Here is a 22,433-nt window from a genome sequence, read left to right on the forward strand (position 1 = left end):
GGGAGGGCGGGGAGGAGCCCAGGAGTGCCATCCAGCCTCCTTCCAGCCCGACCTGTATCTCCACCGATGATCAGGTAAGTGAGGTCTAAGCAGCCAGTGCTTCCAGAACAAGGCAAGTCCTTCTGCGGAGAGTGAGAAAGATCATGAGTGAATACAAACTTTTTTTTTTTTTTTTTTTCACTTCTCAGTTGATCGGTATTTGAAAAGAAGAGCAAGCTGGCACAGACAGAACTACTCCTTTCCATCTTATTCCGTGGGCAAAACCAGAGACCCTAGGTACCCCAAAACCGTTCTGTGGCTTTATCCATTATTTTCCTTATCTTCTCTACCCAATGTGGAGCTTCTCTAAACTGGCATGTGTGTATAAAAGAGACTAAACATATCAAGATTCCAGAATCAAATACTGGTGACTGATATTTGCTTTGAGTAGCAAATTATTTCCTCCTCCCCGGATTCCCCCCGTTCTCCCTGCTATACTTTGTGGTGACTGAGGCTTTTCCTTGTATCTTTGCTGTCTTGGTTTGAGGCTGAGTGTGATACTTTGAGCCAAAAGAGCAGCCTCGAAGGATCCCTGTGTGAGTGGAAGAAACAGGGGCCTCTTGAAGCATCCTGCTGGTAAGCATGGCTGGTTGTTGGTGTGTGTATGTGTATGTGGAGTGGGGAAGGGGCCCTCCCCCAGGACACCTGTCACTTGGGCAGGGAGCTTGGGCCTGTACTGGGTTGATTTGCAATTCACAGCCTGGGCCAGTCACTCCTTGACAGGCCAGTTCCCCCAGGCCTGGGAGCAGCTGTTGCCTGCCAGGGAGATTGGCAAGAGTGACAGCTGAGCTGCCAGCCTGGGAGGTGGCTGGGAGTGAAAGGCAGGGAGGGCTCTTTCTTTGCTCCCATTTCCTGGGAAGATGGGTCAGGAGTAAGGGAGCCAGGTGGATGTGTGAGAACTGGGGTGTAGGGAGCAGCCAAAAACCCTCTGCTGGGCAAAAACAGTGAAGTGCTGAACACAAGCCTCAGTCTTCCCCTTCTTCAATCTAACCCTGTTCTTAGAAACTTTCTCTACCCTCGGGTGTAAGGGGCTGAACTTCAGTGTAATCCATCCCAGACGAAGACTTGCTTTTGAATGAGTATCGTGACTTAGAACAATGGTTCTCCATGGTTCCTGGCCAGTTACATCACCTGGGAATTCGTTAAAATTCAAATTCTTGGACCCTACCACAGACCTACTGATTCAGAAACTCTGGAAGGTGGGGCCCAGCGATCTATTTTAACAAACCTTCCAGGTGATCCTGCAGCACACTGAGGTTTGAGAGTCACTTATCTACAGTGATGAAGCTGTGCTATGACCCAGTGGTATTTGGGGCATTAACCAATACAGGCGGTCCCCGGGTTACAAACGAGCTCCATTTCTACGGGTGTTTTAAATTGAATTTGTGGGTAAGTTGGAACAGGCGCATATAGTTCTTATTTAGCCTTAATTTAGTGCAAGCAAAGGCTCGAAGCCTTTTCAGTGATTGAAAGCCTGCACGTGCAGCAAGTGAAGGTGATGGTGATGAAGAATTTGCTGCAAGTAGGGGTTGGTTCAATCATTTCAGAGTGAAGGCAAATTTACATAACATTTAAAGGCAAATATGAATTGTCGGTAAATCGGATGTTCATAACTGGGGGACTGCCTGTAAGGCAAAAGGGCACTAAGGAGAAAAAGGCTTCATGAGCTCCTCTTATCACTCCTCCTGGGAGGCCGTCTGCTCCCCCTGAAACTAAAGCTATCCCAAGTTGCTGCATGCAATAAAGATACCAAAAAAAAAAGAAAAGAAAAAGAACCAAACCTGTTGCCATCATGTCAATTCCTACTCATAGCGACCCTATAGAACAGAGTAGAACTGGCCTGTAAGGTTACTACTAAGGAGCGGCTGGCGGAGTTGAACTGCCGACCTTTTGGTTAGCAGCAGAGCTCTTAACCACTGCACCACTAGGGCACCAGAGTAAAGATATCTTTGGAAATTAATCAACCAGAGAATTTCAACTCTGGACAAGTAAACTGTTGAAAAAGTTGAGATGTGTGGTTTCCCCTTTCTTTCTTGAGTGCTGAAGTTAGGCCTTCCAGTTATTCTTCAATGGTCGGACCATTGCCCTTTGCTGGACAATTTTGCCAAGGTCTGGATGATGGGGAGGAGGGGGTCTTTATTTATTCTTTTGTGATCTGGCAAGCAAATCATGCTAATAAAGAGCATTAAAACAAAAAAAATCAAACCTGTTGCCGTCAAGTCGATTCCAACTCATAGTGGCCTTATAAAGAACATTAGAATATAGGATATTCCTCAATTGTTAGCAACTATCCTTCCTATCCAGCCCCTGCCTCAGGAGTGGCACCAGTGGAAGAGAATGGAACCTTCAGAAATTATGAACGTGTCTGAAGTAGTGGTCAGGACATAGCCGGAAATCCTTGGTAGATCCTCATGGAATTGGAAGCTTCCCTAACGTCATCTCAGTAATTTTATTTTTGGTTTATACAGGCTCTTGCAGTAACAAGTTCCAGATGAGGTAATGAATTTACTACCCACAGTGCAAAGGAATGCGTTCCTTTATCCTAAAACGAACTCTTTCAAGTTTCAAGGACGAAATCTTAACTCTTGGGTTTGAGCGTTGATGCTTCCGGCTTTGTCTGAGATAGTCTCTTTATGATTGCACAAAGATGAGTAAGGAGCAGCCACCAGCCCTGCCACACCATAACAGGTGAGGATGGCCCTCAGACCCTGTGCCAGGGCCAGGCTTATCTCTGGTAGAGTTGGTGGTCAGCTCTGTCGTGTGGTCTGAGGAGCTCATGAAGACCCCACCGCGTTCCTCCTGAATCAGTGCCAAAAATCCCACCATGGAAACTCATTGTTTTGGGTAAAGCATTTTCTTTGTAAGTATTTTCTCCTACTCGATTTAACTAAAAGTACCTGGGTGGCACAAACAGTTAAGTGCTCGACTACTAACTGAAAGGTTGGAGGATTGAGTTCACCCAGAGGCACCTCAGAAGAAAGGCCTGGCAAACTGCTTCCAAAAAGTCAGCCATTGAAGATTTTATGGAGCACAGTTCTACTGTGACACACATGAAGTTGCCATGAGTTGGAGTGGACCAGACAGCAACTTGTTAGATTTTAGATTTTTTAGATTAAACTATCATGGGGGCAAGCAGCATGTCTTAATTTTTTTTTAGTATCCCCTACCACTAATCATGCGGGCCTTGGGTGAAACAAATGGCTAAGCATTCGGTTACTAACCGAAAGTTTGGTGGTTCAAATCAGGCAAAGTCAGGGTCGAAGACAAAACTTATATTTCACGTTTTTGCCAAGAATGAGCTCAAATGAGCTCCAGGAAAACAAGATTAGATATTGCTAGGATTCTAAGAGGAAGGTGTGAAACAAGTGCCCTAGAAGATCTCTGCTTTGTCAGGTAAAGGAAAGAAAGGGTTATTTCGAGGGAGATCAGGAGCTTCATTTCAGCTCCTGCAGTGGTCCACCCCTCTCCTATTCACCTCGCCCTAGTAATTTTATCAGTTCTCTGCGGAAAGCACTTAGTTGCTATGGTAATGAGTACTCTATAAATATTAATAGAATAAAGCCAAACAGAATATCACCCCATTAATGCAGAGGCTCACAGAATTAGCCTTGAACATCGAGGTCTAATGATGTGCCACACAGTCATTTTTTTTTAATACTGAGAGAAGTTAACAGTTTATTATAATTTATGTTATTTAACAATCTGAGAAGTTTGCAGCCATCAGCAGCTCCGGTGCCCTTTCGGGTACAGTTGGGAACTGGGGAATCTCGGTGGAGCTGTTAGCGTAGGGAACCTTGTGGGTAAAATACACGCATACTTTTGACAGCACACGTGAAGGGAGCTCTCCAAAATTGACCTCGGTGGTTTCATTCTCAGCAAACAGACCTGGGCCACTCAACACGGCTTTCATTGTTCCTGATGTTAGTGCGTGTTCTCTTTTTTACAATAAATTGATGACCATCAGAAGATACCAATTTCACATACACGACATCTGGGCCTTCTCAGCCACCATACGTCTTCTCCTCTCGCTCTATTATGCTCTTAAGAAATTCTGCTTCGATTCCACAGAACTTTTTTCTGGTAAGTCCCGTAGCCCTCACAGCCACTGCAGCCAGGCCTCGGCACACCGCCATAGCTGTACTCCAGGGCCCCAGTGATTTTCTTTTAAATCCTGTTGAACATGTGTGCTAGCTCTGGACCTCATAGTGATGGGTTAGACAGATCCAGAGTAAAGGCCGTCACATTGCCTTCTAAGCCCGACCCACTTCTTCTTAACGTGCTGCGCCCATCATGTGTTCCCTTGTTTCTATTCTTTTAGGAGGACTGGATAGAGACAACTGCTATTTTTGACTGTTTGGGTTTTTCAGATATTACATTTGGTAGCTTAACTCATGGGACTTTAGAATTGAAGGAACATAGATTCATCTAATTTAGAACAGAAAGAGATCTTAGCAGTTATTTAGACGAAGTTTCAAACTCTAATGCCTAGAGGTTGGAAGCAGCTAAGGTAAATGATAGAGTCAGGCTGTGCACAAGACATGTAGGAGTGGTGGGGGACCGCGGCATGCCGGGTCCAAAGGAGGCTAGGACTGCTAGGTTCTGTTCAGTGATTACCCAGTGGGAATTTGCTCTCAGGTGCATTTCATGTGTGTATGTGTGTTTAAGAAAGTGCAGGCCTACTGAATTTGGCCATATTTGGCTCTAACACTGCTAATTTCCAAACTTGAATTTATGTAAACCCTCATTTTATAGATGGTGGATGTGAGGTCTAGAGAATTTACACGATCTGGCCAAAATCTTACATCTATTTAGTAACTGGACTGGTGCTGGATATCAGACCTCCTCACTCTTAAGCCAGTGCTTTTTTTCTGCTAATGAAACAAAACAAAACAAAAACAACCCAGTTTGCCATCAGTTCCAACCCATGATGGTTCTATATGTGCAAAGTAGAACTGCTCCATGGGGTTTTCAAGGCTGTGACCTCTCGGAAGCAGATTTCCAGGCCTGTCTTCTGAGGTGTCTCTGGGTAGGTTTGAACCACACACCTTTCAGTTAGTAGTCAAGTGCTTAATCATTTCTATTACAGGGTTATAACAATGCTCAGCAATAGAGGGGTAAATTTGCATCCTGTCTCAGATACGTATTACTATGTGGCCCTAAGCAAGCCACTCAGCCTCCCAACATCCTTGTATTTAAGTGGGGGTATGAATGCTTACCCTGTGTACCTCAAATAGTGCTTTACATTCTCAAATGAGATAAAGTGTGTGACTATAATTTTTAAACAGAAAGATCTCATGTAAATGAAGTATTGTTAATTTTTGTAGTTTTATTATATTTTAAAAAGATCATTTTAAATAAATTTGCATTTCCCAGTGAGAAGGAGCTAACATAAAAAGATGCAGAGAGAGAGAGTATTCCAGACGGAGAAATAGCAAATGCAAAGGTCCTGAGGTGGAAAGAAGCTTGGATGTTTGAAGAACAGAAGATTACCACTGTTTCTGGGGTATAATAAGTAAAGTGAAGAGAGGAGCAGGATGGGGTTGGAGACCTAGGCTGGCTCAGACCATGAAGGACTTCACAGGGCATGATACAGACCATGCATTTCTAGTCTAGATGCAGTGTGTTTGTTTACTTATTTTCCTTCCATCTTAGGTGATACAAAGAACCTATAAACCAAAACCTATTGCCGTTGAGTTAATTCCGACTCATGGTGAGCCTATAGGAGAGAGTAGAACTGTTCCATGGGGTTTCCAAGTAGCGGTTGGTAGATTCGAACTGCCAACCTTTTGATTAGCAGCTGAGCTTTTAACCACTGCATCACCAGGGCTCCGATACAAAGAAACACAATAAAAAAATCGAAGAGGAATAGGGTGAGAAGGATATAGCAGTAGGAAAAACAAAATAAAACTAAAGATAAAGTTAATGAACATAATAATTTTTAAGTTCTTTACATTACAAGATGTATGTTACAAGTCTTCGAGCTTCCTAGCAGCCAACATGAAGAAAGGAACACAAACCAAATATTAAGGAAAAGCACAGATAACTTCTGGTTCCAAAGCCCGAAGACTCCCTGTCAACTCCTTTCATCTTTAAGCTCCGTCTTCCTTTTCCTTGTCTCCTGTTTCCTCTCCCATTTTTCAAATAATGTTTCCAGAATTGCCTTTGTGGGCACCTTTCCTTTGTTAATCCTTTTGGCCCTCTGACTTATGCTCATTCTGGCCTGTTCACCCAGTGCTGAGGTTTCAACTACCATGGCCCAGGGTTGGAACCCAGAAAGTTCCAATTCAGGTTTCTGTTCCTCACCACTAAATTATTTGCCAGCACTGAAAGAATATATCAAATAAGGAGTTCTAAAAGTATTTTGAGCAATGACAATGTCTTAGGAATAAGTTTATAAACTGCATAGGAGATAAATCTTATTTAGGTGTATAACCTTAGTTATGTTCATTAGAATGCAGCCACATTTCTTTATAAATCTTTTATGAAATCTGTATACACACTCACACATATATTCATGTACATGCACATACACATATGTATGTGTAAGTGTGTATATATATACATACATATATGTTGTTGTTTTTGTTAGGTGCCATCCAGTCGGTTCTGACTCATAGTGACCCTATGTACCACAGAATGAAACACTGCCCAGTCCTGCGCCATCCTTACAATCCTTGTTAATGCTTGAGCTCATCATTGCAGGTACTGTGTCAATCCATCTTGCTGAGGGTCTTCCTCTTTTCCGCTGACGCTATACCCTGCCAAGCATGATGTCCTTCTCCAGGGACAGATCCCTCCTGACAACATGTCCAAAGTATGTAAGATGCAGTCTCACCATCCTTGCTTCTGAGGAGCATTCTGGTTGTACTTCTTCCAAGACAGATTTGTTCATTCTTTTGGCAGTCCATGTTATATTCAATATTCTTCGCCAACACCACAATTCAGAGGCGTCAGTTCTTCTTCAGTCTTCCTTATTCATTGTCCAGCTTTCACGTGCATATGATATAATTGCAAATACAATGGCTTGGATCAGGCGCACCTTTATCTTCAAGGTGACATCTTTGCTTTTCAATGCTTTAAAGAGATCCTTTGCAGCAGATTTGCCCAGTGCAATGTGTCTTTTGATTTTTTGACTCCTGCTTCCATGGCTGTTGATTGTGGATCCAAGTAAAATGAAATCCTTGACAACTTCAATCTTTTCTCTGTTTATGATGATGTTGCTTATTGGTCCAGTTGTGAGGATTTTGTTTTCTTTATGTTGAGGTGTAATCCATACTGAAGGCTGTGGTCTTTGATCTTTGTCAATAAGTGCTTCGAAAAGTCCTCTTCACTTTCAACAAGGAAAGTTGTGTCATCTACATATTGCAGGTTGTTAATGAGCCTTCTTTACATACATGCATATACATAAATATATAGATAGAGCGATATCGAGCGGTCCCCAGTGGCACAACGGTTAAGCAATTGCCTGCTAACCAAAAGGTCATGGTTTAAACCCACCAGTGGCTCTGAGGGAGATAAGACCTGGTAATCTGCTCCCGTAAAGATTACAACCTAGAAAACCCTATGGAGCAGTTCTACTCTGTCGTATAGGGTATTATGAGTCAGAATTGATGGCAAACAACAACATATATATATATATACACACACACATATATATTTAGTCTAAGGTATGTTAATATCTCTACATAAAAATTAAGTAATGGTGAATTTATTAGATAGAATTATCAAATGTCTACTCATATAATCTGTCAAAAAAAAATGAAGAAAATAGTCTTTTAGACTTAACATTCAGGTCCTCTTTAGTTATTAAAATTGTGACTGAGAAGAGATACTATACCTTGATTTTTCCATTTCTTAGCAGGCCTTTTCCTAGTCAGTATTATTTAAAAAAATAATCATAATTAGCCTTCTCAGGATAGTACTTTTTTTTGAAGCTGTTTTCCTTCTCATTGACAAATTGAAACATCATGAATAAAACAGTTGTCTATTTCCAAAGTTTAAATTCAGTCTTTAACATGATTTAAGACACCAGTCAGCTTTAGGTACTGATACCATATATTTGGATCTTCTAGGACTGTCTTGGTTTCAAATATTCTACCCCATTGTCTTCATAAATGTCAACCACCATACTTTGTAATTTGGAGTTCAAAAATATGGTGTCTCTACCCTTAATGTTTTTTTCCCAGCTTCTTTCAGAAGACTGTTTTCTATGAGAAATCCACCCTGTTCTTCTCTTAGTAAAAGATAACACCTAGAAAGGTTCTATGTTTATTAAGTAGTGGACATGTTAAGAGTTACGATCGGCATAATATGCCAGCTGTTTTTGTCTTGCCTTTAGTCTCTAAGTGGAGTTAAGCCATTGCATAAAATGGTGGCTTTGTCTATAGGAACTCTTTCCTGAAGGAAATGAATAAATTTGTCCCTCTTTCTTTCATTCTGATAGTTCAAATAAACATAGGGCTTGTGTTTTTCCCATAATGGGATTAATTATTGTATTAGTTGTCTATTGCTGAATAACAAATTACCCCCAAACTTAGTGGTTTAAAACAACAACAAACATTAGAAGTTACACAGAACGGTTAAGCACTTGGCTGCTAACCGAAAGGTTGGCAGTGCAAACCCACCATCAACTCCGTGGCAGAAAGGCCCAGCAATTTGCTTCCATAAAGATTACAGCCTAGAAAACCCTATGGGGCAGTTCTACTCTGTCATATGGAGTTGCTACAACTCAAAAATTGACTCAATGGCATCCTACAACAACAACGATTGAGTATTCACTTGGCACTGTGAAGGATAGGAAGGAATACTCCAGGCGGTCCTGCCTTCAAAGACCTTACGGTTTAGGGAAAGACACTAACAGTAAAAGACAACATGTGTTAAGTAAATAATGATCGTTTCAGGAAATATTATCTCTCCACAGGGGTTAGGAAGACAGAGAGGTGAGCCTAAATTGAAATGATCAGTGAAAGCTCCAAGGGCAGGTGTGATGGGGCTGGGATTTTAAGGATAGATAAGCAAGTGGAAAAAAGAAAGTTCTGGTTCTTTCTACTTCCCTCTCTGAGACACTATCCATTCTTAAATCAAAGCACCAAACTATATCAAGTAGGGTTCTTTGGTTGCAAGCAACAGATGATAACTCTGGCCAACTCAAGCAGAGAAAGTAATTTATCAGAGAAACGCTAGCTTCCTCACAGGAGCCCAGGAAAGGTGAGTAACTGGAAAGCAAGTATCACAGCATCCTTGGCCATCGTGGCAGCAGGAATACATGGACGTGTTCTCTAGGATGCTACATCAAACAAATCAGCTGCATTGACCTTCCCACTGATGCCCAGAAGAGGGTGTCTGATTGGTTCAGCTTGTGTTTTGTGGCCACTTCCATGGAAGAGACGGAGGTGCCATGATTAGCAGCTTCACAGAATCACAAGGAGTAGAGATTCCCCTAGCAAAGGGAGATTGGACAGAAACCAGATGTCATTCTAAAGCCCACACTGTTCTCTATTGTTAAAAATGTATTTTTGCATTTAGAGGAAATGAGAGTCTCATTGAGTCCCAAACATGATCTGGCTTATTTTTAAATTTATGTTGTCAGTATTATTTGGGGGGGAGGGGATGATAACCACATTTCAGAGAAAAAAATACCAGAACAATTGGCTCAGATACTAAAATTTTTTTCCTCATCAAGGCACCTATTTTATCTTGGGTCTCTGGTGTGTTTGGGTTTCTGATTAGTTTGCCTAAGATTTTCCAGGAGGCTGTCCAAGTTATCCTTTTTGGCTCAGAAGCAACAGGCATCCAGATTCTCCCAATAGTACCCTGGGTTTTCCTTCGTGGTACTTACCAGAGTTTATAATTATTAATCTACTTGTTTACTTATTTAAAACATCTATCCCCATCATTAAACCATAATTTTTACTAGAACTTATTGTAAAGCAAGTTTTCTCAACCTTGGTACTACTGACACTTTGGGTTGGATAATTCTCTGCTCTGTGCATTGGAAGATGTTTAGCAGCATCCCTAGCTTCTTCTCACCAGAATCCAGTAGTACTCTGCCAGTGGTGACAACCAGAATATCTCCAGTCATTGCCAAAAATCCCCTGGGTGGGGCAAAATTATCCCCACTTGAGAACCAGTGGTATAAAGGAACAGATAAATAAATAAATGAACAGACTCATTCGGAAATGGAATGAGATTTCCAAATCCCCAAACACTATAGAAGTATGTGAGTTTATCCATTCACGTATTCATTCATCTCTCCATTTATTTCACCAAGCGTTTATTGAGAGCCTGCTATGGTAAGAGGCCAGGGATACTCTTCAACAGCCTACAATGTACAGGGGGCCTGCCCTAGGCATTATGTAGTTAAGGTTAAAAGACACATGAATTGTCCCCAGCTTATTGTACTCCGGGGAGGGTTGCAGTTCCAGCAACACAGCTTACCCTGTCCGCTGTCTGTATTGAACCATCTTTCATGACCAGTTAGCATTCGCCTTCTCCCTAAAGCCTGTGCGGAGTATGCAAGCCTAGAGTTCTAGGCGTGCTGCTTCCTTAATGCATCTTACACTGGTCATCTGGCCTTTGCATTGACCACGCTGTTCTATACATTGTATAAATATGTCTGGACTTCCTAAATAAATGTTTTCAAGGAATTTATTATAGTGGGAAAATCTTTAGGTAGACTTGTGTTTCTTATCTTACTTCTGCCATCAGTCTAGCTTTGTGGCCCTGAGCAGGCTGCCTAACTGCCAAGGCTCACTTCACCTGTAAAATGAAAATGGCTTTACTTGTTCTACAATTACCTTACAAGGATATTGAAAGTATTAAATAAAATAATGGATGGAAGTGTATTTTGTAAATTTAAAAACACAGTAGAAATGTAATATGTTGACATCAGTGACATTAAGAATAATAATAACAAACTTCTTGAGGCAGGGACTGTATTTTATATGTCTTTATATAAAAAAATGCAAGAACCTACTGTACGGCCATGTATATTGTGGAGATCTCCATGAATGGTGGTTTGTAATGCCGATACGGTGTCTCGTGAAGTGTAGATCGCATTCATTACATAAACTTGTTATTTCTGATTATACACAAGTCAATAAATAGTTGGAGAACCAAACTGAATTTCAGATAATCACCCAAGAAGTCTATATTATTGCTCATGCATATGTATGCTGGCACCTTCTGAAGCTATGAGTTGTAAATATTCTATATGAAACATATTTTAAGGACCTAATGGTGTCTTATGGATTTTATTGAGAATTTTTAAAGATGTTTTATTTTATACAGGAGTATATTAAATAAGGTAGAAATTCTAGATTGATTTCACTCCAAAGTATATTAAGATTAAAAGTAATGTATTTTCAGCACTTGATAGATTAGTTTTCTTTTTTGGTTTTATTATAAAAGAAAGTGACAGATCCTCCCAAATAGAGCAAGAGATTAATATAAAATACTCATCTTTCTCAGTTATTGCCTGAGTTTTAAAAATTATTTTAATCAATATATAAGGTCAATTGACTAAAATTTGTGATTGCAAAACTCAGAGTTAGTTTTGCCTTCCTGATACTGGTCTCTTCTGTGGTAATGCTAAAATTGAACACCATAGTAACAAATTTGTTTTACTAAAAATATTGAGATAACGCAAATAAGACATTAAGTAAACCTGTGCATTAGCTGAGCTGACCTTTCATGAAAAATAAATACTAAGGAAATATTTCAAGGGAGTTCCTTTTTGTTTTCTCACTTAGGGTTCACTTCCAGTCAGACATTGCTTTTGTTTAAAAAGAATTAGGTTCATACCTGTTAAATGTGGCTATAAAGTTTTACTACATATAATTAAGTTGTAAAACCAAATGGACTTTATGGATATGATTTCCAATAGAACTTTTATATTTTTTAATGAAAAAATAACTGATTAACTCATGGTGTTAAATACTACACTAGCTACAGAGTTTTGAATATATTCACTTTGTTTTTCTAAAATGAGAAATTCAGAATGAGATTTTTGTAAAGTCCATGTGAAAAAGAGTGATGATCGTTGTCTTTAATTAGCATAGCACTGAACTTTTTCTTTCTGTAAATTCAGACTCAGAGGACATTTACTGAATGTCTTCCATGGGCCCAACATGGTGCTAGCTGCTTCCTCAAGTGTGGTCATTTAATTCTCAAACAACCCAGTGACATTATCTTCCTTAGAGAGAAGAAGAATCTAAAGCTGGAAGTAAAGTAACTTGCTTATGGTCACAAAGCTAAAAAGTGCCAAAGCAAGGATTAAAAAAAAAAACAAATCAGTTGCTGTCTAGTCTGACTCATGGCTACCCCATGTATTGGAGAGTAGAACTGTGCTTCATAGAGTTTTGACCTCTGAGAAGCAGATTGCCACCTCTTTCTTCTGAGGTACCTCCGGGTGGGCTTGAACTGCTGACTTTTTGGTTAGTAGTCAAGAGCTTAAGTATTTGCACCACCCAGGGACTCCTAATGCTGGGATACAATCCCCCAATTTTTTTTTATTGCAAGAACAGTATTTTTTACCAGTACATGTATCCAGCACAATGTGAAGTTGGATGTTAACGTGGTGCTGTTGTAACCTTTCCAAACCCAATGTACTGAGAACTGTCGACTTCGCTCAGGCTCGGTAGGCAGGTCTGTAATCTCTAAAGTTCTATAAAATTTTCCTGAACTTGACAAAATAAAAATTACTCATGGAATGCCTATCTGAGAAGGTTTATTGGCTCTTACTTTATTTCAAGATGGTGGGCTGAACTTGAGAATTTTATTGGTGTGTTCCTTCCTAAGTTGTAATGCAGGGGACACATATAAAATGCTCAGTGGTTGAGTTGAAACCAAAACCTCACTTCATTCAGTCATTCTTTCATTCATCTGCCTGCTGCTGCTTACAAACGCAACCCTACCTAGTTCTGCCAAAGGGCTAATTTAAAACGATCCACAAGTCTAAACCTATATCATGACCAGGAATGGGTGGAAAAAACATTTTTTTAAGTAACCAATAATCTTTTGTTTCTTTGTTAAAGCTGGGTGGGCCTGGAATATAAAACATGCCAGATGCTCTGAGATTTCTGTCTCTCTCGAAGCTGCGTATGGCCATATAAGTAAGCTCTAGTCAATGGGATGCAAGCAGAAGGGACACAAAAACCTTTAAGAGGTGTCTCTGAAGTCTCCTACCTTTCTTTCTCTTAAGTAGTTGGATTGTAGTTATGAAGGATAGAGCAGGAGCAGCCATCATGGATCATAAAGTGGAATCCCATGATGAGGAGAGCAAAAGGAGCCTGTAACCCTGGTAATTGTGGAGTCACCAAACCAGCCCTGGACTGCCTACATTAAGGTGAACTTGATCCTAACTAATACACTAACAGAACCCCTGTATTACTGGGAGTGGCAATGTATCCAACTATAAGACTACATATTCTAGTCTCCCTAGAAGCTATATATGGCAATGTATCTAAGTTCTAGCCATTGAAATAAAGTGGAAATTGTGAGAGAATTCTGGAGATGGTCCTTAAAAAAGATACAGACATCTGGAGAAAGTCTCTTGTGTCTTGACTCCTTCTTCTTTCCTGCTGCTTAAAATATGAACGTGATGGGCGGAGCTCCAGCAGTCATTTTGAACCATGAAAGTCCTTGTGGGACAGAAAGCTAGGAGGAGGCTGAGTTCTCTAATGACTTTGTGAAGTCAGCTTGCCAGTATTGAATCACTTACCACTTTTGGACTTCTTTCACATGAGGAAACAAACTTTGGGTATTCAAGCCATTTTATTTTGGGTTTTAGGTGCAGCTAAATCTAATTCTATCTGATAGAGAGGTTCATCAGAGTCAATGAGAAAGTACAGGAAACATGGTCAGCTCCAGAGATCCTGGATGTGGGGCCTGGGTGTAATCTAACTGGGAAACTGGAGTGGGAAGAAGCAAAATTGTCAGAGTGGTATATTAGTCAGGTTCAGTATTGGAGCTCTACCTATAGGGTCATTATGAGTTAGAATCAATTAGACAGCAATGTTTTTTTTTGTTTTTTAGTTCAGTGCATGGGTGTGGGTTACATTGGTAGGGAAGGAGCAGTTACCATGCTGCCAGACCAGGCACAGCTAGACTTAAAAGGGTCAAGCCTTTAGTGTCAGACATGGTCTGGGCAGAGGCAGAGGAAGAAAGGGGCTGACAGAGCTCATGCCTGTTTCAGGCACGGTTATTGCAGAGTGGGGGGAGGGGGAGGGTAATAGTGGTTCGGGAGTAGAATTCTCACCTTCCATGCAGGAAACCTGGGTTGAATTCCTGGCCCATGCACCTCAAGTGTAGCTACCACCTGTCTGTCAGTGGAGGCTTGTATGTTGCTACAATGCTGAACAGGTTTCAGGGATGCTTTCAGACTAAGATGGAGTAGTAAGAAAGGCTTGGTGACCTACTTAGGAAACCAGCCAATGAAAACCATAAGGATCATAACAGTTTAATCCACAACCTGTCGTGCAAATGGCACAGGACTGGGCAGTGTTTCTTTCTGTTGTGCATAGGGTCACCATAATTTGGGGCCAACTGCTCAGTAGCTACGACAACCACAAAGCAGAGTCAGTATGCAGAGCGTCTCTTTCTCCTTTCGGGGCCTCTGTAAGTGGCTGGACGACTCTCTACTACCCAGGCTTGTGAGTCTCGGCTTTGCTCCCTTCTCTGTCATGTGTGGGCCAGCTGCATCCCCGCTGGCCTTCATTTCCCCTGCATTGAGCTTATTCCCTCTCTAGGGACTAATCTGACTGTGAATACTCTGGACCCAAAGTGTGGGAAAACTGAAGACACAAACAACAGAAGACTCAATGCTACCGGGGCACGGAGGATAGCGTCTTTCCCTCAGTTAGCATCATGTAAGACCCAGGCATGAGGTTTTATTGCTGGTGACATTTCATAGTCAGAGACACTTCTAGGCAGTGACTTAGGGAGGCAGCCTACTGCTGAACGAGGAGGAGGCAGGTCTGCGAGCTGGAGCTTAGAGAAACCCAGGCTCGTATGAGGTAAGGTGGGTGGAAGCACGCTGTGAACTATAAAGTGCCATGGAGATTATTGTAATTTGATTAATGGAAAGAGGAACAACAAAATCTCCCTCTTGCTCACTATTACTGAGACCATAAGGTACAGACCCCCTTCAGCACCCTCGGATGCCCTCTTGTTTACTTTCTCCCCATCAAGACTACCCTTGGAATTCATTTCAACCAAAGTTCATGTTAAAAAAAAGGGTGATTTGTCCCCGAACATCCACCTTCCCAGGGATGGCCTGTTCAGAATGCCATTGCAAACACATACAACAGCTCAGTCCACCTTTAAAATCAAGCATGGTAATGACCAAACGAAAATAAACCAGTTGCCATCAAATCAATTCTGACTCATGGCGACCTCATGTGTTATAGAGTAGAACTGCTCCATGGGGTTTTCTTGGCTGCAATCTATGGAAGCAGATAGCCAGGACTTTCTTCCACAGTGGTGCTGCCTGGGTTTGAATCATCAACCTTTAGGTTAGTAGTTGAGCATAAAATGTTTGCGCCACCCAGGAACCCTTTATTCTAATGACAGGATGTACTAATTGTGTATGATACACATTAATCAGGTACCCCACAGACATGCTAATCATACACCCCATTTATTGTCATTTCGAAAATTGTCTTCCACTGTTAATAGGTGTTATGTGAAGAAATAGTGATTGAATAATTTTGAAAAATGCTGGGTTAAACAAAGTTGAGCTGGAAAATTGTTACCTGGTGCATGAGTCCAGGAGGAAGGAGCTCCCTAAAGGGAGGGAGCAAGTCAGGAAATGAGAGCCTTCTGTGAGGAATTTGATGGGGCAGGTAATTATTTTCTCTGCCCCCATGAGTCAGAGAGCAAGCCTCTAGCCTGAGCTTGTCTGTTCTCATGCTTCTTCCTGAAATGGTCCATCTGGAACAGGACACAAAGACAAAGGAAGAGATGAGACGAGATCACGCCGCTAAGGAACCAGAATGGAGAACCACAGGCTGTGCTGAATCTTAACCAGACGGTTCTGCTGCTTTTCTGCCCCTGGCTTCCTGGGTTTGCCAGCCTTCCTGCCTATTCTCGGAGCTACGTTAAGTCCTCTCAATGACTCCCTTTTCTCCTTGGGTTAGGCAGTTCATCCTGCTGCCCGTGGCCAAGAATCTGGACTAATAGAGAACTTCGGTGAGCTTGGCAATTTACTGCTGGCTTGGCAGAAACTTTAATACGCTAGTTGGAATTGTGATCCTCCAAAAGGGACCCAAGAATGCGGCCTCCACACCCCCTTCTACTTCCACCCTACCATCCCTTAGTGTTAGTGTTCCACATTTGAGGAAATGCTAATTTCAGAAGTCACTGCTTAGCTAATCAGAAAACATCTTAGAGGCACAAAATAGCTCATTTAACTAAAAAAAAAAAAAGTGAACCATCTTCCTCCTGCTGTATAATATATCCAGGACCCCATAATAGATTAATTAGTATGGATTTGCCATGAACCTTTCTCTATAGGGTCATCGATGACCTCAATTGCACTGTCTCGTGTGTATCCTCTGTGCTGGCAATGAGATCCCGGGATTACTGTGGATGCTTGTAGAGAACATTGTAGAAACAAAAATACATCTTATTTTCACCCGGCCCATCACAACTGCTAATGACTTAGGGCAACTGGGTAAGCAATGTGGTCATTCATAATTAATTTTGCTGTTCATTAGAGCCAATTATTTTAACCGCTCGATCATTTGTGTTTTTATACAATCTGTGGTCTTCTAGGAACATACAAAAGCTTAATGAGTTGTATAATGTGCAATCCCTGATCCATGATTAACATGCGATTTAATGAGTACAATTTGAAGTAAGCTTGAAACTCTAGGTCCCTGGCTCCTTCTACAAAGCTAGGCACTAGAATGAGAAGTTTGCAACAGTAATGGGTTTTGAATGTTTAAATGGGAGGTTATTCTCATGTAAATGAGACTTCTTGCAAGCTACCACATCCCACTCTTATACAGCCATCCTCAATGGATGTCCATTTCTGGTTTCCAATCCTAGATCTTCTAATTCAGTAGGTTCAGGGTGGGTGAGACATGAACTTTTCCAACAAATATTCCAAGAAATTCTGACACAGGGGGTCCATGGTCCACACTTTTGGAAATACTATACCAAAATTTTTTTGAGGTTTATTGAGTGCAAAGGAATCTGGTTTCCCCAGCTGGGGAAGTTGGAGGCCAAGAGATTGTTTAGGGGCCCCTGGGGACTAACTAGTTTCCCTCCCTGGAGGAGCATGTGACCTTACTAAGGCTGAATTTGGTTCAAGAACCAAGAGAATCCAATATTTGAAAACATTCCCTTAATGCAGGCACACAGGTTGTTAGTATAAATTCATCAGAATGGGGTTGAAATCCTGGATCTGAAAGTCTGTGGTGCAGCAAAAACTGGGCTTTCCAGTTCCCATTAGATCTTACCTTCCATAGAGATTGTCTCCAACAGCTGGCTGGTGCCCCATGAACAGTTCTAAGGGCCACGAGAAGCTACACTGAGATACGCTGTACTTGCTCCTGTTCTGTGTGGTTACCATACTTTCAATAATTTCTTGTATCCTTGAGTAAGTACTAGTTAACCAGTTGTGGTAAAGTTGACTCTGACTCATGGCAACCCCAACTTCTGGTGACCCATGGTGACCCATGTGTGTCAGAGTAGAACTGTGCTCCGTAGGATTCTCAATGGCTGATTTTTCAGAAGTAGATCACCAGCCCTTTCTTCCGAGGCACCTCTGGGTGGGCTCAAACCACCAATCTTTTGGCTCAATTAGCAGTGTATTGTATTAACTGTTTGCACCACCCAGGGCTAAGTACACTGAGCACTTAGTCCAGTCTTGTATGTGCGTGTACCTAAAATGCTATGGAATGAAATGAGGGACTGCTTATATCTTACTCCGGTTCTTGGCTCCTCCCACAGAAGTTTCAAGGGAAAGCTGAGAGTTAGTGATAAGCACCATTTATTCCATCTTCTAGCAATTTCTGAGTATTTGACTTTGTTTCCTATTGGTGACTCTGGGTAGTTACTTAATCTTTGCAGTTTTCTCATCTGAAATACAGCATAATAATAGTACTTTTCCCTTTGGGGCTTCAGGTAGGATTATTTAGCATTGATCCTGACAAATAGGCTGAAAAATATTAACCATATCTCTTCTCCCAAACGTCAGGAAGCTCTGTAATTTATATTTATATAAATTTTTATATAAATATATATCAAATTTAGAAGAGAGGCTTGGGATGGACAATCTGATTGGAGGGTGGGAGAAGTGAGCTGGGGATAGTTTGCTAAGTACACTTTTCCGTTGAAGTACATGTAAGCAGCCATGGTTAAGTGCTTGGCTGCTAACTGAAAGGTTGGTAGTTTGAACCCACCCATTGGCTCTGCAGAAGAAAGACCTTGCAATCTTTCTGTAAAGACTACAGCCTAGGAAACCCTATCGGGTAGTTCTACTCTGTCACATGGGATCGCTATGAGTCGGAATCGACTCAACAGCACCTAACAACCACACATGTTTGTTCAGAATGGCTGCAGATGGGACACTCTAATATCCACAGCTATCCCTTGGCACCATCAGATACTATGCCAGGTACCTTGGCAGATACATTGATAATGGAGACACTCTCTTAACTCAAGGAATATAATCTAGGGGAACATTTGTGGTTTGATTGGCTACACAGTATCTAAGGCAATTTATTTATGTTAAAATAGAAGTACCTTTGGTCATGGGAGCACAGAGGAGAGAGAAATTAATTCTTGGACAATGTGTTATTCAGAATCAGAAAAGAAAGATTTGCCTGTCTGCTGAAAATAGTAACACAGTCCCGTGCATGGTCCATCAGGTGCATGATTAGGGAGAATACAAGCAAAGGCAGTACTGTACATATCAAAGTATAGCTACAGAATGAGGAAGAAAGTGGGAGCAGAGAGAACCTGAAGAGCTTCTTCCCTACAGCTGAGTTCCGATTTCACACACAAAGCCTTGCTAAGGAAGTTGAGCTCTCCTGCAGGAGTATTGAAGGTGAAGCTGAGAGATACCAGGCGAAGCCAGTGTTTGCCTTTAGTTGTAGGCAATAAATTGCGTGGGAAATGCCAATTTCAAAATTCCTCTTTCCACATGATTCAGTGTAAGACAGAATCATTGACTACGAAATCCATCTCAAAGATTCAAAAATCATTAATGTCCAATAATACTGATTTGTTTTCTGTTATATCCGAGACTGGCGGGCTCTATAAGTCTTTCCTTTGGCAGAAAGTTCAATAATTTATTATCACTGAAGGTAAAGTAGTTTCAAAAATGTTTAGTTTGGTTTTGGTGTTATGCACCTTTAGTCCATAAAATGCTAGTTGTGTCTCCATAATTCTTTACGGGGGAATTAATTTTCTTGTTTCGGCAATTTATAACTTGACTACATTTTTGTTAGAGGTCCGAGGGCAATTCTCATTTATTTTTTGGTCTCCGCATTATATGCCTTATGAGAACAATTTCTATGTTAAAAATTACGGGATGGAGAACCTCAGGCCAATAATGCTACAATATGGCAATAAGCTTTTCTGGCTGACTTGCTTTCATGACAGTAAGACTGACAATATCAAAACCTGACAGAATTTTAAACCTCTGCTTCCTAGAAGTTTTCATTTGAAAAAAAAAAAAAAGAATTGTGCTGTTTTTCAGACACTCAAAGTATTCTTTTCTGAACCACACTATATTGTCCAACAGCCCAAAATCCCATGATATGATATTTACGAGGGGTGGCTCAAGAAACGCACACACATGAAATTCTTTAGAGAACTAGAGCAAAATTGCATTTCTAATGGACTCAAAATACAAATAATAAAATGAAACCTCATTAGTATAATAGAAGATTTCAATTCATACCCCAAGTTCGAGTCTGTTTAAACTTCAGGGATTTTTAAGAAAATAGCTACAAGAAGTTTCTTAAAACAGAAGACTCTCCTGGTGTCAGTTTTGACCATAGTAGGCATACTATGTTTAACCCAGGTGGGTTTCAGGAAGCTGGTTTCCTTCTATCCATATTTGGCAAACAGAAGAGGTTAAAATTGGAGCAAGCCAATAGCATATTTTTAATGTGTTTAAAGTAATAATAAGTGTCCCTAGAGAGGCCAGTCCTTGCCTTTTCAGAGTACCCCCCCCCCCTTAAATTAGGATCTTTCTCCCAGATTCTCCAAGTTGTCCTGTCAGTACTTCGTGCCCCCTCTTCTTCCCTATTGGACACCTGACAGAAGAGGAGCCCAGCCATGGACTGGGCTGAGCCAATCAGGTTCTCTAGCTTACGAATTCAAATGGAGAGACCTGGGACAGAGAGCTGCCGGTACAGCAGCATCGGGACTGCAGGAGGGCCATATCTACATAATGTTAGGAAGTTATGAGGGAGCCGAGACACCATGAGAAAACAGAGAAAGGTGCACACAGAGGCCCCAGAGAACTGAGCTGCCTTGGCTTGGAAAACACACTTGTATCCTTACAAGGACCACTGTTGTGCGTTTGACCTGGTATGACTGAGTTTCTGTTATTTGCAACAAAAAGCCTTGACCAAGGTCGAAATGTGGTCAATAGTGTTGATCTTTCTCCTTTAGAAACATACTGTTTTATATGTATTTATGGCTTTTATAAAAATTATTTGTAACAGTTGAATTTAGAGCCGGGGTTAGAGAAACAGAAAGAGGAATTTCTGTTTTGTTGGGATTAAGAGGGATTGACTCATCCAATGACCTTTGAGTGTGGTTTCGCCAAAGTGAATCTGTCTATCTTACTACTGAGAAGTGGAAGACCTAGTCCGTTCTGTCAGTAAGCCCAGTTCAGATGGGAGAGACAAAAGTAACACCTGAAACAACCAGAGAACAATTTAATCCAGGGAATAATTACATACTACATTATGTGGTGCGGGCAGTGTGGTTCAGTGGTAAGAATTCTCACCTTCCATTCCGGGTTGGACTTCTGTCCAATGCACCTCATGTGTACCCACCATCTGTTTGTCAGTGGAGGCTTGTGTGTTGCTGTAATGCTGAACAGGCTTCAGTGAAGCTTCCAGACTAAGACGGACTGGGAAGAATGAACCAGGAAGAATGGCCTGGCGATCTGCTTCTGAAAATCAGTCAATGAAATCCCTATGGATCACAGTAGTCTGATCTGAGACTGATCATGGGGATGGTGCAGGACCAGGCAGGGCTTCTATCCATCGTATATGGGATTGCTGTGAGTCGGGAGACTTGACACCAGCTAACACTATGGGGTGCTGACTAGATGTGTGTTAGATCAGAGAAAGAACGGTCAGAACAGACCAGAGCTGCTGGAAATGATCGTTGGAAAGAGGCAGGGCATGAGCTCTAAGAAAGGAGTTCTCAAAGGTCCTGAATGGGTGGTGGCTGCGGAGCTAGGATGGAGGAAGGAATTTGCCCTGTGTCTGGAAGTGAGGACCCTGTCCACAAGTGCTGAATGCCTTTAGAGGTGGGGATCTCTGGAAGCTCCAAGAAGATGCCCCCACCCTCACCCTGACCCTGTAGTCTGCTTAGGCAGACAAGACAAACAGAGGTGAAAATGTGACAGAGGCAGGACTGCAAGGCAAGACACGGCTAAGTGTCAAAACAATGTCCTGAAAAGAAGTTTGGAGAAGGGAGAGTCCTTCATAGCTTGGGGGGAGGTGGCTGCACCACATGGAACAGGATAAACATATTGAGAAACAGTGGGCGTGGGAGAGGTTTGGAAACGAGACTGGTGATTGGCCAGATGATGAGAGGTGAGAACCCCAGGCCTGTGGACAGTGGTTTTCAAACTTATTTTGGTGATAGAAGCTTTTTTTTAAAGAAATCCGAAGCGGAAGCTCGGTGAATAAAGTAGATAAAAGAGATTTATTCCGGATGAAGTGGAGGAACGGATCTGAAGCCCAGCTTTCAAATACCACGGTGTCTTCCCCACACTCCCTAGGCTTGTCTACAGTACCTAGAAGCTTCTCTGGAAGCTGCTTGAAAATTGGAGCAGTAGGAAGAGGCGAGGCATCACAGGGTTGTGAGTAGTGGTTTCACTGGAAGCTCACTGCATGGTAAACTGGAATAGAGAGAAAACAAAAACAAATAAAAAACCAAACCTGTTGCTATTGAGTCGATTCCAATGCATGATGACCCATGTGTTACAGAATAGGACTGTATTCCAAAGACTTTTCTTGGCAGTAATCTTTAAGGAAAGACATTGCCAGGCCTTTCTTCTGTGGCACTGCTGGGTGGGTCTGAACCACCAATCTTTAGGTTAGTAGAGAGTGCAAACCTTTTGGAGGGGAAGGAAAAGAGAACCAACAGGTGACTGTGAAAGAATTCAGGTGTGAGGCACTGAGGGCCTGGCCTGG

At 41.7% G+C, this 22,433-nt stretch overlaps 1 pseudogene; it reads right to left on the reverse strand.

Moving 5' to 3' along the window:
- Positions 1-3,733: 3,733 nt before the first annotated feature.
- On the reverse strand, positions 3,734-4,172 carry LOC126059983 (elongin-C-like; annotated as a pseudogene).
- Positions 4,173-22,433: the final 18,261 nt, after the last annotated feature.

This window comes from Elephas maximus, chromosome 16 (assembly GCF_024166365.1).
Source record: "Elephas maximus indicus isolate mEleMax1 chromosome 16, mEleMax1 primary haplotype, whole genome shotgun sequence".
In the NCBI taxonomy this organism is placed as follows: domain Eukaryota; kingdom Metazoa; phylum Chordata; class Mammalia; order Proboscidea; family Elephantidae; genus Elephas; species Elephas maximus.